Source organism: Vigna unguiculata, unplaced genomic scaffold (assembly GCF_037176805.1).
Source record: "Vigna unguiculata cultivar grain cowpea cultivar isolate G323 ecotype 2 unplaced genomic scaffold, ASM3717680v1 ptg000403l, whole genome shotgun sequence".
Lineage (NCBI taxonomy): Eukaryota > Viridiplantae > Streptophyta > Magnoliopsida > Fabales > Fabaceae > Vigna > Vigna unguiculata.
In genome coordinates, this window is record NW_028197038.1 from 7501 (window position 1) to 13527 (window position 6027).

The following is a 6027-nucleotide window of genomic DNA, read 5'->3' on the forward strand; positions in this document are numbered from 1 at the left end:
TGTAATTCTTTCCATAAAGATTCAGAAAATACCGGATCTCCGCCAACACAAGCAAATTGTCGATAAAACTCCAAAATGGCATTTTCTTTTGACCCAATTTTTTTTTTATCCTTATCATTTAGGAAAGACACGAAAATTTCAGGATAACAAACATTTTCTAGAATTTCGCTTAAATTCGAACCCATAGCTGATGATAGAACTAGAATAGATATTTTCTGTTTCCTACTCACACGAGCCCATATCCTTGCTTTTTTATCAATCTCTAATTCTAATCTACCCCCCCAGTCTGATATTATAGTGCCAGTATAGACCGGAATTCCGTTAGGGTCCAATTCTGAACGGTAATAGATACCAGGACTTTGCAATATTTGATTGATTACTATTCTGTATATTCCATTTACTATAGAAGTTCCCAGAGAATTCATTAGAGGAATATTTCCAACAAAAATAGTTTGTTTTTGTATATCTCTACTACTTTTCCAAATTAATCCCGCGGATATATATAATTCAGCAGAATATGTAAGTGATTCATATACAGCATCTTTTTCGTTTATCAAGGGTTCTAATAATTGATATGTTTCGGCAAATAATTGAAATTCAATTTCTTGATCTGTATCCTCAATTTTTGGAAACTTAAAAAGCCCTTCTGTTAAGCCCCGATCAATGAACCTACAAAACCCTTCAAATTGTATCTGATTCAATCCAGGTAGTGTAGACATTTCTTCATTTTCACTCCCAAGCATTTTCAATTTCCCCGTGAATTTTATCGAAAAATATTCCACGATTTGCTGTCATGCTTCATCAAATCACATGAATCCATTTAGCAATATTGGAATTTCTATTCTTTATACTGAATTACATGAAATCTTACCTAATCCCGTGTATCAAATATTTCTTAGTGTATGAAATACCTATTATGAAAAGAGAAAGAAATATTAGAATTTGATACTCAACTTCGAAGGAATTTGCAACAAAACAAACAGATAGAATCGAAAGTCTAATCTAAAAAAGGATTGGAAATTTCTACGGGCATTTCAATATTTTTTTTAGGAATCTAAAAAAATGCATTTCATTTCTATCATTATTATGATATTACATATTCAAATTCAATTGGATACAAAAAAAAATCCATTCGAAATTGTCAAGAAAAGATATATTTTGAAGTGAAGTATTTTGGAGAGAATTGGGGAGAATATGATTAGAGTATGTTATGTGTAATGTAATAAGGCTTGTATTTTTGAAACATGCATATATTTAACTGCAGCTATAGATCTGTCTCTAACTTTATTGCAGTCATATTTGTTCAGGATAACAAACACATAACATGTTGTGTGAATTTTTACAAATTTTCTATTGAAAATTGTAAAAAAAGAATAAGCACGATAATTTCTTGAAAATACCGTATAGTATTGGTATTCTATATCTATATAGATATGGATAAGATACTCGATTAGATAATATCTGTGTAACAGATCAAATTGATATTCTAGGGTTTACATATATTGAAAGTTGCTGTTATAATTAGAATGAACAAAGTTAAAAAAAAAAGCAATATTGATTGGTTATGTATCAATTTTTATTTTCTGATCTCATTAAGAAAAAAAAATTTCTATTCAAATATTCAAGAATAATTCATAAAAGAATAGTTAACGGTTGCGATTTGTCTCAAGATTGTTTTTCAATTTTTCAATAGAAAGAAAAGGGGGGAGTATTCTCAAAAACTTCATATCTATATTTTTATTGGCGGCATGGCCGAGTGGTAAGGCGGGGGACTGCAAATCCTTTTTCCCCAGTTCAAATCCGGGTGTCGCCTGATCGATAAGAAACTGTAAATGAAAGATTATATTACGTTTTTTTAGAAAACTTTTTTTCCAACAGAAGCAAGCGAGGGAAAAGGAGTCTTGAGAATTGCGTTTGATTCGAAATTATAAGCATCAGTAGCTTAAAAAATGTTGTAAATATTTTTGTCTCGAATTCAAGGAAAGATTCTAGTAGTGAAAAGGAATCCATAAATTTAGAAATGATAGTTCGTTCACTACACAACTATTGTAGTGTCTGTCTCCTGACTGGGTCTTTTATTAGATTGGATTAAGAATAAGTCGGATAGGAAAGTCCATTTTTAGGTAGAGAAAAGGCAGAAGAAAAACCTTCTATACAGACTAATTTAAAGTTTATGAGTGCTTCCACATTTTATCAATATTATTTATTTAGATCAATTCTATTTAATAGCTTTAATTTAGCTAATTCGCTTTCGTAATATTCAAAAAAAGTATTCTTTAGATTTTCATATTCTATATTCTAATAAAATTAAAAAGTTTTGATTCTAAAATCGAATAGAAAAGAAAAAAAGTTTTTTTAATTATTTTAGAGAACGAATTGGGAGACATTTAAGGGACTATTTCAAATAGAAAGAAGAGTATAAGTATGCAAATGAATCTGTCTTGATTCTTTTTTTATGAAATCCTTAAGGAAATGATAAAAGAGAAATCTTAATATTCCCACCTGGTAGTAACATTCATTGACTTATAACTTCCTATAATTTTTTTATGTTTAATGTTTTATGATTTTACTAAAAATAATCAAAAAAAACTTTTTAGATGTTCTAATAACTAATAAATAGAATGAATTCTTGTTTTTCGTGAATGATGTTAGCCCAGAATCCTTTTTTTGACTCTGTAATAGCAATTCCACTATTATAGTATAGTATTTTTAGCGAATAATACAAAAAAAAGAATAGAATAAAAAATTTGAAAAAATAATGAAATAGTTCCTTCATATTTATAGAGATAGGAGACAAAATTTACATGGATATAGTAAGTATTGCTTGGGCTGCTTTAATGGTAGTTTTTTCATTTTCCCTTTCCCTCGTAGTATGGGGAAGAAGTGGGCTATAGGGATACTAAAAATTGAGTTAAGGGATCCAAGTAACCTTGTTGATTTCTACCTGAATTTTTGAATTTCGAAACTATTGAATGAAAATATTTCATTTAAACTAATACTAATTAATTGAGTTCAAATAGAAAATCTATCTTGATTCTATTATATTTTAGTAGTGTAATGTATTCTATGTATCTTATAGGAATTGAAAATACTCTTTCAATCAAACAAATATTTTCATTATTCCCATATTCCTATTTTGAGAAAAACAAGGGAATCAAAAAGAAGAAGAAATGGATTCCTATTCCAATCAAATTTTTCTTAAAATTTCTATTTCGATGAACTGACGCTTAACCTGGTTATATAGATATATATATATATGGAAAATGGCGGACCGTGTAATAACCATTCCTGTTTTTTTACCCCCTTTTTTTCCTAAGATACCGGAATTGTTTGTAAAAAGAATCTGAAAAAAAAAATTGGACGCAATTCTCAGATAGTAGAAATCAAATTGATTTCTACTATCTGGATTACGCTGATTGTACGATCATTTTTTTAAATCATTCATAAAAATGAAGAAATCATATTTCAGTGAAATTAGTCACTTTTACTTACCGTTTTTACATAAATTATAAGTAAAAAAGCAGTAGGAACTAGAATAAACAGTGCAGTAGCAATAAATGCGAGAATATTTACTTCCATAATCTTTATTATGTTCTATTTCTCTTAAATTTCTAAAAAAAAAATTCGGGATTTAATCCCATAGAAATGTTCAATCTTTCAACAATGGTATAAATTGGATTTCAATGATATCAAATCGGATCAATATCATGAATCACAAAATCTGAGCTATCAAATCAACTCATGAAATAGTATAACATAGGAAGATCTTTTATCCATACTAAATAAAACAAAAAAACATTTATTCTTGATGAAAGTCCAAAATCCCTTTCCTTCCTTTTTCGGCGAAACAAATGAAAAAGCAGGGGGGGGCCCCAAATAAAATTTTGTTTATCAATTTGATTCCCTACAAATACACAAAAAAGGAATTTATTTTTTATTTTTTTGGATTTATATCCAACGGGATTGACGGGGCTCGAACCCGCAGCTTCCGCCTTGACAGGGCGGTGCTCTGACCAATTGAACTACAATCCCAGGGAAAGGGGTGTACTGTATAAATATTTTTACGGACCGTTTCTGTCAAACCTTTTCTTTTTCTATTTCGGATTCGAACCTTTTTGTTGTAAATGAAAAAAGCGCATTTTTTTATATATTGATATGTATATCGATATCCACTTTAGTGAGATCGACACAAATTACTCGTAATCCGTTTCTTATTCTTATTCTATTAACAAATCGATTGAAAATTGAATCAATGAAAAAAAAATATTTTTTTTTTCAATTTTTCCTTATATTTTCTACTTACAGATCTTGACATGAATACCGATTATTAACAAGATTTTGAATTTGTGGAAAGAAATATGGAATACAGAAAAAAAAGAAATAACCTTAGATATGTTTAATATTTTGATTCTTCCGTATCATAGCACATCAGTCATTTCCAGAGAACTATAAATGGGTTATAGAATTTCATAGTGGATCGGCAAATTCTTGGGCCGAGCTGGATTTGAACCAGCGTAGACATATTGCCAACGAATTTACAGTCCGTCCCCATTAACCGCTCGGGCATCGACCCAGCACAATAGGAAGAATACATTTCAGTTTTTATTGAAAATTTTTGATCAACTTCCTTTCGTAACACCCTACCCCCAGGGGAAGTCGAATCCCCGCTGCCTCCTTGAAAGAGAGATGTCCTGAACCACTAGACGATGGGGGCATACTTGCCCGACCGCCATTATACTACGTTCATAGTATGAACAGTTTTTTGCAATTGTCAATATAATGATATGATTCGATAAAAAAAAATATTTTTCGTTCTTTCATAATTCCATAGAAATTTTTTATTAATCATTTATATTTCTAAATTTTTTTATTCCAGTCATAATAAGAAAAAAAAAGAAGTAATGTTCCAATAAAGAGAAAATTCTTCACAGGAATGATTCGTTTGTTGCAAAGGACGAGAGGTTAAAACTTCATTTCTATCATTTATTACTAATACTAAGATTCGATAGGTAGATTTATATCTAATACTAAGAAAAAAAACTTTGGAAAATAGAATTTTTCAATAAAAAAATAAAAATTTGGTTTAGGGACAGAACATATTGAATCCATTTTATCAATGATTCGATTTTATCAATGTTTCGATGAAATATTTTATTTTGTGAGTACATTTATGTATCAATAAAAAGAATTTAGTGTTATGATTAGAATGACTTCAAGAATCCATTTTGAAATAATATATTTGATATGGATCAAATCCAATCTTAATCAATTCTTTTTTTTAACTATATTCTATTCACTAGGTAAATCCAATTTTTTGTTCTTTGATGAGTCATTATACAAATAATAGATATTGATGTACATGTATTCTAATCCCATTTATATCATTTAATTTATATAATTTATATAAATTTATAGAAATAATTTATATAAATTTATAGAATAAGTATACACAGTAACAAATATATGTACTAGTCATGCTAGTTCCTTATTTAGAAATTGAAAGAAAGAAAAAGGGCCCTTTTAACTCAGTGGTAGAGTAACGCCATGGTAAGGCGTAAGTCATCGGTTCAAATCCGATAAGGGGCTTTTTACTTTTTTTTTCAAAAGCAATAGTCTTTCTATTTGAAGGAAGAATAAAAAGATTCTTGATATTTTGAAAAAGTTTCTATTTGTAATAAAAAAGAAAAAGTGTAAAATTCAATAATGGAAAAATAAAAAAAAGTAAGTGGACCTAACCCGTTGAATTATATTTATATCTACTATTCTGATATTCAAATTTGATAAAGATTCAATTCGAACAATTTTTTTTCTTTTTAAGACTTTTTTCGTTTAGACTCCCTAAGAATCTCTGAATATTTCCAATGAAATCTTCTTGTTTCTGAACTAAGAAAAAAGGTTATGCCTTTTCTTTACTCAGAAGGGCCTTAATACGAATTTCAAGTTCCACCAAACAAGTTTTTTTAAAATTAAAATGAAACATATTTTTTTCCATAAATTTCTATTATTTCTATAAGATTAGATAGAATC

General features: G+C 28.7%; 2 non-coding genes across 2 annotated transcripts; both read left to right on the top strand.

Moving 5' to 3' along the window:
* The first annotated feature begins 1742 nt into the window (after positions 1-1742).
* On the top strand, positions 1743-1813 carry TRNAC-GCA (transfer RNA cysteine (anticodon GCA)). The gene has a single exon. It is a non-coding gene; the product is annotated as a tRNA-Cys (tRNA).
* Positions 1814-5514: 3701 nt separating this feature from the next.
* On the top strand, positions 5515-5586 carry TRNAT-GGU (transfer RNA threonine (anticodon GGU)). The gene has a single exon. It is a non-coding gene; the product is annotated as a tRNA-Thr (tRNA).
* The last annotated feature ends 441 nt before the right edge of the window (positions 5587-6027 follow it).